We start from the raw sequence: 11,220 nt of genomic DNA, 5'->3' as shown, positions 1-11,220 counted from the left end.
GCTTACAAGCTGGCTGTTTGGAGGAGGGGAGGGCAGGCCCTGATTTGTAGTGTTTGTCAATTTCCTTGGCGTAAACACTCCCACTCTGGTGGATTCTACAGTGTGATGTCACAGAATGTGAAGCTGGAAAGAGATGTGCAGTAACACACTGTTAGTTTTTCCACCACACGTTACAATAAACATAAATAAACCCCAAAACATAGGTAATTGTAAAACGTAGTAAAAGAAAAAAGAAAAAAGGGGAGTGGTTTTCTTTTTTTTGGTTTTGAGTACTTCTTATCTTTTTTAAAAATGTGATTTAATTGTAAGTCTATATAAATTAATTTTTAATAATGACTGTGTTTAACATCCAGCTCACAACTTTCCTGACAATTGAAGTTGGCTCTCAAGAACCAGTTCAGGCTGGTTCCAGCACACCGCTAAGTACATGTATGACATTCATGGAAAGGGGTTTGGAGGGTTACGCCCCAAATTACTGACCGCGGTACTCACCTGTTGCTGGGGGGAGTCGTGGTGTGTGGACGGCACCTTCACGGTTTACTCCGTATACCTCTCTTTTGTATACGCTGCTACTGTAGTAAGAGTAAATAGAAAATGGTTTTCATAAAATATCTGTTGTCTTTGTATCAGTGCCTTTCCCCCTTCTTTCAGCTGAGCTGAAGTCCCTGAGGTAGTACGGCTAAATGGAGAGAGTATGAACCAGATACTAAAAATTTGGTTTTTAATTCTGGTTTGGCCCCCGGCAGTCTCGGTAACCGAGTACAAGGTATTTAACCTCTCTGAACCTTGGGCTCTTTGTTAAATGAAGATATTTGGATTTTATCTCCAAGAGTCTATACAGTTCTAACCTTGACATTTCTGATTATTTCTGACGTCATTCAGTATGTGCACTCTTTGCAGGAGATCCGGAGCACTCCCACAGAGACTTCTGTGAAGTTCTAACACGTCACATTTATTTTAGTTTTCTAACATCTTTATTGGACTATAATTGCTTTACAATGGTGTGTTAGTTTCTGCTGTATAACAAAGTGAATCAGCTATGCATATACATATATCCCCATATCCCCTCCCTCTTGCGTCTCCCCCCCACCCTCCCTATCCCACCCCTCTAGGTGGTCACAAAGCACCGAGCTGATCTCCCTGTGCTATGCGGCTGCTTCCCACTAGCTATCTATTTCACATTTGGTAGTGTATATATGTCCATGCCACTCTCTCACTTTGTCCCAGCTTACCCTTCCCCCTCCCCGTGTCCTCAAGTCCATTCTCTATGTCTGCGTGTTTATGTCCTGCCCTTAGGTTCTTCAGAACCTTTTTTTTTTTTTTTAGACTCCATATATATGTGTTAGCATACAGTATTTGTTTTTCCCTTGCTGACTTACTTCACTCTGTGTGACAGACTCTAGGTCCATCCACCTCACTACAAATAACTCAATTTCGTTTCTTTTTATGGCTGAGTAATATTCCATTGTATATGTGTGCCGCATCTTCTTTATCCATTCATCTGTCGATGGACACTTAGGTTGCTTCCATGTCCTGGCTATTGTAAATAGTGCTGCAATGAACATTGTGGTGCATGACTCTTTGAATTATGGTTTTCTCAGGGTATATGCCCAGTAGTGAGATTGCTGGGTCATATGGTAGTTCTATTTTTAGTTCTTTAAGGAACCTCCATACTATTCTCCATAGTAGCTCTATCAATTTACATTCCCACCAACAGTGCAAGAGGGTTCCCTTTTCTCCACACTGTCTCCAGCATCTATTGTTTGTAGATTTTTTGATGACGGCCATTCTGACCAGTGTGAGTTGATATCTCATTGTAGTTTTGATTTGCATTTCTCTAATGATTAGTGATGTTGAGCATCCTTTCATGTGTTTGTTGGCAATCTGTATATCTTCTTTGGAGAAATGTCTACTTAGGTCTTCTGCCCATTTTTGGATTGTGTTGTTTGTTTTTTTGGTATTGAGCTGCATGAGCTGCTTGTATATTTTGGAGATTAATCCTTTGTCAGTTGCTTCGTTTGCAAATATTTTCTCCCATTCTGAGGGTTGTCTTTTCGTCTTGTTTATGGTTTCCTTTGCTGTGCAAAAGCTTTGAAGTTTCATTAGGTCCCATTTGTTTATTTGTGTTTTTATTTCCATTTCTCTAGGAGGTGGGTCAGAAAGGATATTGCTGTGATTTATGTCATAGAGTGTTCTGCCTATGTTTTCCTCTAAGAGTTTTATAGTGTCTGGCCTTACATTTAGGTCTTTAATCCATTTTGAGTTTATTTTTGTGTATGGTGTTAGGGAGTGTTCTAATTTCATTCTTCTACATGTACCTGTCCAGTTTTCCCAGCACCACTTATTGAAGAGACTGTCTTTTCTCCACTGTATACTCTTGCCTCCTTCATCAACGATAAGGTGACCATATGTGCGTGGGTTTATCTCTGGGCTTTCTATCCTGTTCCGTTGATCTATATTTCTGTTTTACATCACATTTATTAACTTATTTTTTTTCCTGACTTTTCAAAAGACTGTGTACTTGAAACTCACTGTCACTGTTGGTAATCATAAAAGTTGGTTGGGTTGAGAAAATTGAGGTTTGGAAACTAGCGGAAGGAAGGTCCAGGAGATGGTCTCTGGTTAGCTCTGTTCCTAGCAGAGACCTTGTTGATTGACTGATTGTTGATGGTGTGTGCCACTAGAGACCTGGACACTGGGCCCTGGAGGAGCCCTCCCCATGCTGCCTGCTTCCTATTCTTCTGGCATGTATTGGCTTGAGTGGCTGCCCCGAACCTCGTTGTATGTTGAGCTGACTCTAGTCTCTGACCTGGGCTGTTAGGAGTTTGGTTCCCAATCAAAATGATGACATCAATTTTTATTGTTTTTAGTTTTCAACTATAAAATAGCAGATACTGTAGAAAATTTAGTAAATACATATGAGAATAAAGCAAAAAGGAAGATCACTGATTTTAAAGTGTAGAACTTTCCGTTTTTGTTGTTGTGTTTTGTATATATGTCTATAAAGTTATGGAAGTTTGAAAGAACATCATCTTTCTTGAAAGTGAGGCCCGGTATAGATACAGAGTATGGGCCCTGGAGCCATGCTACGCAGGCTGGAGTCCTCGTTCCACCCTCTGTGTGAACTCGTGCACTTTACTCTGCCGCTCTGTGCTTTTGTTCGCTCATCTGTAAAAGGAGGCAGATAGAATCTGCCTTGTAGGTTTGTTGTGAGGATTGAGTTAATACCTATAAAATGCTTATAGAACAGTGCCTGGAAGACCATTCAATAAGTGATAACTTCTGATTTTATCCTATTGTATGTCACGTACCATAGTTTACTAAACTCTTACCGTTGGACCTCTAAATGGCTTCTGATTTTTCACAATTGAGATGAAATCTCATAAGTTATAACTTTACACACATCCCCAGGATAAGTTCTCGGGCCTGGAATCACTGGGTATGTACATTTTGAGGTGTTAAGTATATATTATGAAAATTAAAGTCCTCCTTATACTCAGGCAAAGACCACGTCAGCGCATGAACACGTTCCATCTGTCCCTCACGTCAGTGCTGGTGACTAGGCTGGGCTTTCACAATCCTTATCAAAACGGGAATCACAGTCTATTTCCATAATATATACAAATCTGTGATCTTCATCTTAAGTGCAAAGTAAATGCCCTGAGATACTATTAAACTATGAAGATTTAATTAAATTGAAGGCAATCATTCTTTTTCAGAAATTCATTCACCTGGTTGTGCCTAGGCGTGGAAATACCTCAGTGCTGAGCAGTTTGCCCTCAGCCCACCGCTGGGCAACGGCACCGGAAGAGACACAACGTGCCTCAGGAAGCAGCGCTCCCCCCGGGCTGGAGGGCAGAGGCCCCCCTGTCTCTCCTCTGCGGCCTTCTTGTCGCTGCAGATTCCGACGCACTTCCCCACGGCTTTGAGGCAGACCCTGTACACAGCCTGAGGGGAGGATGTGATGGCCACCTCTGCTTGAAAAGTGTGTCAACACAAATCACGGCCAGCCCGACGGGGACGTTGATGAGGGAACTCTACAACGAACAGGCAGTGTACCAGTCAGGGTCCAGTCAGAGAACCGGAAACAGCAGGGCCCTGCAAGGCTGCTGCCCACAGGTGGGATTGCTTTTTCCTCAGGAAAAACCTCAATATTGCTTTTATGTTTCTTCAGTTTATTGGAAGCGCCCCCCCCCCAGATTATCAAGGGTAATCTCCTAAAATCAGCCGATTGCAAAATTCCCTTACAGCAACACCCAGATTAGTGTTTAATCTGAGAACTGGGGATAGTAGCCTCGCTGACACATCACAGGCAGTCACAAGGAGCCAGCGTTCACGAACAGCGGTCCAACTGCTACTTCCACCAGGCAGCCCTCTTCGACTGCTGAGAGGACATAGAGCTGCCCTATCCTGAGAGAGGAGAGTGCTAACCTCTCCTCATGGGAAGGCGGAAGGGAGCTTGTTATCCCTATTTTCACTCAGGATGATTTGGAAAGTACAGTTCATCAGGCTCATGTAATTAATGATTTCATAGGAAAGTCTAGAATATCCACTCAAAGGACTATTGGAAGCAGTAGAGGGCGAATCTGTATTTCTTTACAGAAAAACTGAAAAGCCTCTTTAGTAGGTTAATTTGAATGGGGACTCTCGAAAGGGACTCCAGTATGCAGTATGTATCGAGCTAACTTGATTACAAAATCAGTTTTTTGCTGAGCACCTTTTGGGTCTAGTGTCCCATGAAAAAGTCTGGGGAAAGATGTAATCAGTAGTGTTAGCCCCTCAGACCACCCATTACGAGCCAGGCATTATGACCAGTGCTGGGAACACAGGGCTGTGTAAGACCCGCTCAGATCCTTATCTCATTGAGCTTATGTCTTTTTCTAAACATGTATCCCATGAGGAAGGGATCCCCTGATTCCTCAGCTATTCCAGATGGAACCCCACCAGACCCACCATCAACCCTAGTGCATAAGTCTTCTGTAGGTTAGAGGATTATAGAAATGAGACCACGTGTCCAAAGAGCCTGTGCTTTGGCTGGAGGAAGGGAAGTGCTAAGAAAAATCACATCTGTCTTGCCCGATAACTACATCAAAACCAGAAGAAAGAGAATCCCTTCACAGGACTAGGGTAGACAGTTCGGCAACAAGCAAAGCCTCTGAAGTTGATGGAAATAAGAGGTGGCCAGTCTCCCCTTCCTGCTGCCGATATTTTCCCTGACAGCCAGAGACATCCTTGATGGAAAGCCTTGAGTGTGGGAAGATGCAAATAACTAAAAAACTCAGGTCTTTCACTGCCATATAAAGTTAAAAAACCAGTCAGGAAAGCCCATACCTGAGGTTCTCATCTCTAGGTTCCTGGTTGGTGCCACTTTGCTGAAGAGGAATTTTAGTCTTTCGTGGGCCTAAAAAAGAAGCCAGATTGGCTATCTCATGCAGGACTGTTGATTCCTCGGTTTGCCGCACCCTGTATCTCAGTGGTCAGGCTCATCTGGCCGGCTGGAACATATCTAGCCGGCTCCTAGTTGGTACAGCTGCAGGCTTTCTAGAGTAGGTGTCGTATCCTGGGGAGGTGCTTCCTGGCAAAACGGAGAGAGTGATTCTCCAAGAGGGTCACTGGGAGACAGGGACAAGACGAAGGGCAATCCTTCCTTCATCTTATGCCTGACACCAATCAACACACTTGTATTGAACGTTTCTTTTATGCCATGTGCAAAAGAAGGGGACACTAAAGGAGGTCAGGTATCTTGACAGTAGAAATTTAATTCCAGTTGGGAAATTATAAGTAGATATTTTCCCAAGCTGGAATTGGGCATGGGCCTGGAAATTGTTCCTTTTATGTTTGTTCTAGTTTCCAGTCTCAGCCCCTTGCCCATAAGGCCTTCCATTCGCAGGCCCAGCCATACCCAACTCTTAAATCAGTTCTGATCAGAACAGTGAGCAGGTTCAGTAGCTTTGGCTTATGAGGTAGTGGGGGATGACTTAATCTTATTGCCACAGGCTTTTTGGGATGAGTACAGACCTGCCCATTCAGTTGTAGCTTCCCCCTAATATTGTCCTCCCGCTGAGTTTCACCTCATCCCATCTTGATGTTTAAATTTCCTTGACATTCCTTCTTCTAGATCCCTTTGGAGTCTTCAAAGGATACCGCATAACTTGTAGGAGTTAGTCCTAAAGCAAGTCAATTTCCTCAACCAAACTCACACTCAGCCTGAGCAAGATTAATCCAAGTAATAAAGAAAATTTTCGTTAAAGGTCACATGTGACCGCATGGAACCTTATGAATGGCAGTGGTCAGTAATGCATGCTCAGGGGCCAGTCTTTGTGGGTTCAGATCATGGATCTGCCACTTACTAGCTTTATAATCTTTGGCAAATCACTTAATCTCACTGGACCTCAGTTTTCTCATCCATAAAATAGGTATGCAAACTCATGGAGTCGTTGTGAGGATTAAACGAATGGTAAAACCTTTAGAAGAGTACATTTCACATAGTAAGCGATCAAAAAAGGTAGCTATTGTTGTTACTATTATTATTTTCCTGGCTAATCTAAGGGGACTCTCACTTCAATAGGAACAGAACTCATCAATTTGGGTTCTTCTGTAAGAGAGTGGTAGGGGTGTGGGAAGTGCTTATCTGGGCTGCTAAACTCACACTGGCATTTCATACTTGCAAAGAGTTCAAGTTTGACCCTGGAAATGTTCACCTCGCAAATCTGCTGTAATAACTTTGCAGTTAGACCTTAAAATATGGCCCACTCTTATTTTGAGTCCAAAGTAGAGAGTGTCACCACTGCACACCACGCCTACCGCTGATCCGCTAAGCAGGGACTTAGGGTAGGGAAACAGGCAATTTCTCACCTCGTTTACCTGCTGGAGCACTGCCTGGCTAAGTACCCCTCCCCACCTTTGAACACCAAGCTTTGAACTGTTGCCTAAGACTCTCACACCTTTTCTTTAAGAAGACTTCTTAATTTGACTATTACCCTCAAGGAAATCTACTTGCCAAAAATCCCAACAGTAACTATGGGCTGAGATCCTAAGGGTAAATTAGTATTGGATTTCTGGGCAATTTGCCCTAAATGCTAATGTATAAAAATGCACCTGGATAAGGACATTTTTCTTCTGAATCATAGATTCATGGTCTAATTTTTACTAACAAGAAGAGAAATGCTAGTTTTCTTTCTTTCCTTTTTTTTTTAAGCTAAGTACATTAAGTAAGGTCTGCCTAGCTAACAGCTTGAAGGTAGGGACATTCACCTTTCCATCCCTCACAGCTCCTAGCCTAGTGTCTTGAACACATAGACACTCCCGATATCATGGTGGACTGCAAAGGGGACGTGTGCTGGAGGCATAGAATCAGGTTCAAATTTTATTTCTGCCACTTATTTACTAGTGTTGGGGTCTTAAGTAAGTGTTTAACTTCTCTGAGAACCAGTTCTGAAGAAAATAGTGTAGGTAAAGTTTCTGACACATCCTCTTCTGTTGCTCTATGTTATGTGATTGAACCTGGAATTCCTTCCCAGTTCCAGGGACTCTCCTGGACTCTTGAGAAACTTATTTTGCAGTACTTAATTTTACAAACTTTTCCCAAAACCACTGTCATTAGAAAATAATTCATTCTGCATAACCTAAGTTTTTAAATCATAGAGATTAATTACACTTGTTCTTTTCCTACTCGGTTAAAAAAAAACCAAACTAATGATTATACCTTTGGTAAAACTTAGCCATCATTTTTCTAGTAGAATATAAATTATTCTTAAATCAGTTTTATGAAATCATTAAATCCTTGGAACAGACATTACTGCTTTCTTTTTGAGTAACTTTTTACTTCATATCGTTTGGAAATTTTTCAATCCAAACTTCTAGGCAGAAAAAAACAGATTACTTACCAAGAAAGATAATCAGATTGTCATCTGACTCTTCATAAGCAAACAACACATACTAAGAGATGATGGATTCTAAAGGAAAAAGGACCATGGCCACAGAATTCCACATACAGCCAAGGTGTCATTCAATTGTGAAGATATGAAAAGACAGAAAACATGCTACCTACATATCTTTTATTTAAAAAGTTATTGGGCTTCCCTGGTGGCGCAGTGGTTGAGAGTCCGCCTGCCGATGCAGGGGACATGGGTTCGTGCCCCGGTCCGGGAAGATCCCACATGCCGTGGAGCGGCTGGGCCCGTGAGCCATGGCCGCTGAGCCTGCGCTTCCGGAGCCTGTGCTCCGCAACGGGAGAGGCTACAGCAGTGAGAGGCCCGCGTACCGCAAAAAAACAGAAAACAAAAAAAACTTCACAACTATATTATTAGTTAATTACTACAAATTTTATACACACCATTATATCTTGTATATCTCAGCTTCCCTTCTTGACCTCATTCTTCTGATTTATTTTTCATTTGACTAGAGCACTTCCCTGATTAACTTTTTTTTTTTTTTTTTTGGCAGTAAGCGGGCCTTTCACTGTTGTGGCCTCTCCCGTTGCGGAGCACAGGCTCTGGACGCGCAGGCTCAGCGGCCATGGCTCATGGGCCCAGCCGCTCCGCGGCATGTGGGATCTTCCCGGACCGGGGCACGAACCCATGTCCCCTGTATCGGCAGGCGGACTCTCAACCACTGCGCCACCAGGGAAGCCCTAGTTGTGAAGTTTAATGAAGATTTTAAGAATTTTTATACCAGAAGAGAAAATTATACCAAAAAAAAAAAAAACAATCTTTAACTAAAATTTCAATTTACTTCAATGAAGCCTAAGAGTGAGGAGAGGAATTAAAGATCTGATCGTGATGATTGAGCAGAGATAGGTTAAAGATTCTGAATAATTCCTGACTTTGATAGAGAAATGTAAGTTCACTTACATTTGTTAGAGTGATGAAAACGTTCAAGATCTACTCTCAAAGCAGCTTTCAAATATAAACACAGTATTATTAACTGTAGTCACCATGCTGTACATTACATGCCCATCACTTATTTATTTTATAGCTGGGATTTTGTACTTTTTAACCTCTTTTTACCATTCCCACCCTGCCCACCCACCTTCTCCTCCCACAGCCATCAATCTCTCTATATAAATTTCTTTATCCATTCATCCACTGAAGGACACTTAGGTTTTTTCCGTATCTTGGCTATTGTAAATAATGCTGCAGTGAACTTGGGGTATATATATCTTTTTGAATTAGTGTATTCATTGTCCTCAGATTAAAACCCAGAAGTGGAATTGTTGGATCAGATGGTAGCTCTATTTTTAATTTTTTGAGGAATCTCCATACTGTTTTCCATGCTGGCTGCACCAATTTACAGTCCCACCAACAGTGCACAAGGGTTCCCTTTTCTCCACATGCTTACCAATACTTGTTATTGTTAGTCTTTTTGATACCAGCCATTCTAACACGTGTGAGGTGCTATCTCGTTGTGGTTTTGATTTGCATTTCCCTGATGATTGGTGATGTTGAGTACCTTTTCATGTGCCTGTTGACCATCTGTATGTCTTCTTTGGAAAAATGTCTATTCAGATCCTCTGCCTATTTTTTAAATTGGATTGTTCATCTTTTTGATATTGAGTTGTATGAGTTCTTTATAGATTTTGGATATTACCCCATATCAGATATATGACTTGAAAATATATTCTCCCATTTGGTAGGTTGCCTTTTCATTTTGTTAGTGGTTTCCTTTGTTGTGCATTAATTTAGTCTGCTTGTTTATTTTTGCATCTGTTGCCTTTGCTTTTTCTTTTTTACATCTTTATTGGAGTATAATCGCTTTACAATGGTGTGTTAGTTTCTGCTTTATAACAAAGTGAATCAGTTAAACATATACATATGTTCCCATATCTCTTCCCTCTTACGTCTCCCTCCCTCCGACCCTCCCTAGCCCACCCCTCCAGGCGGTCACAAAGCACCGAGCTGATCTCCCTGTGCTATGCGGCTGCTTCCCACTAGCTATCTACCTTACGTTTGGTAGTGTATATATGTCCATGCCTCTCTCTCTCTTTGTCACAGCTTACCCTTCCCCCTCCCCATATCCTCAAGTCCCTTCTCTAGTAGGTCTGTGTCTTTATTCCTGTGTTACCCCTAGGTTCTTCATGACATTTTTTTTCTTAAATTCCATATATGTGTTAGCATACGGTATTTGTCTTTCTCTTTCTGACTTACTTGACTCTGCATGACAGACTCTAGGTCTATCCACCTCATTACAAATAGCTCAATTTCGTTTCTTTTTATGGCTGAGTAATATTCCATTGTATATATGTGCCACATCTTCTTTATCCATTCATCCAATGGACACTGAGGTTGTTTCCATCTCCGGGCTATTGTAAATAGAGCTGCAATGAACATTTTGGTACATGATTCTTTTTGAATTATGGTTTTCTCAGGGTATATGCCCAGTAGTGGGATTGCTGGGTCACATGGTAGTTCTATTTGTAGTTTTTTAAGGAAACTCCATACTGTTCTCCACAGTGGCTGTATCAATTTACATTCCCACCAACAGTGCAAGAGGGTTCTCTTTCCTCCACACCCTCTCCAGCATTTATTGTTTCTAGATTTTTTGATGATGGCCATTCTGACTGGTGTGAGATGATATCTCATTGTAGTTTTGATTTGCATTTCTCTAATGATTAATGAAGTTGAGCATTCTTTCATGTGTTTGTTGGCAGTCTGTATGTCTTCTTTGGAGAAATGTCTATTTAGATCTTCTGCCCATTTTTGGATTGGGTTGTTTTTTTGTTATTGAGCTGCATGAGCTGCTTATAAATTTTGGAGATTAAACCTTTGTCAGTTGCTTCATTTGCAAATATTTTCTCCCATTCTGAGGGTTGTCTTTTGGTCTTGTTTATGGTTTCCTTTGCTGTGCAAAAGCTTTGAAGTTTCATTAGGTCCCATTTGTTTATTTGTGTTTTTATTTCCATTTCTATGGGAGGTGGGTCAGAAAGGATCTTGCTGTGATTTATGTCATAGAGTGTTCTGCCTATGTTTTCCTCTAAGAGTTTGATAGTTTCTGGCCTTACATTTAGGTCTTTAATCAATTTTGACCTTATTTTTGTGTATGGTGTTAGGGAGTGATCTAATCTCATACTTTTACATGTACCTGTCCAGTTTTCCCAGCACCACTTATTGAAGAGGCTGTCCTTTCTCCACTGTACATTCCTGCCTCCTTTATCAAAGATAAGGTGACCATATGTGTGTGGGTTTATCTCTGGGCTTTCTATCCTGTTCCGTTGATCTATCT

This window comes from Globicephala melas, chromosome 5 (assembly GCF_963455315.2).
Source record: "Globicephala melas chromosome 5, mGloMel1.2, whole genome shotgun sequence".
NCBI classification, from domain to species: Eukaryota; Metazoa; Chordata; class Mammalia; order Artiodactyla; family Delphinidae; genus Globicephala; species Globicephala melas.
This window is presented reverse-complemented; position numbering follows the sequence as displayed.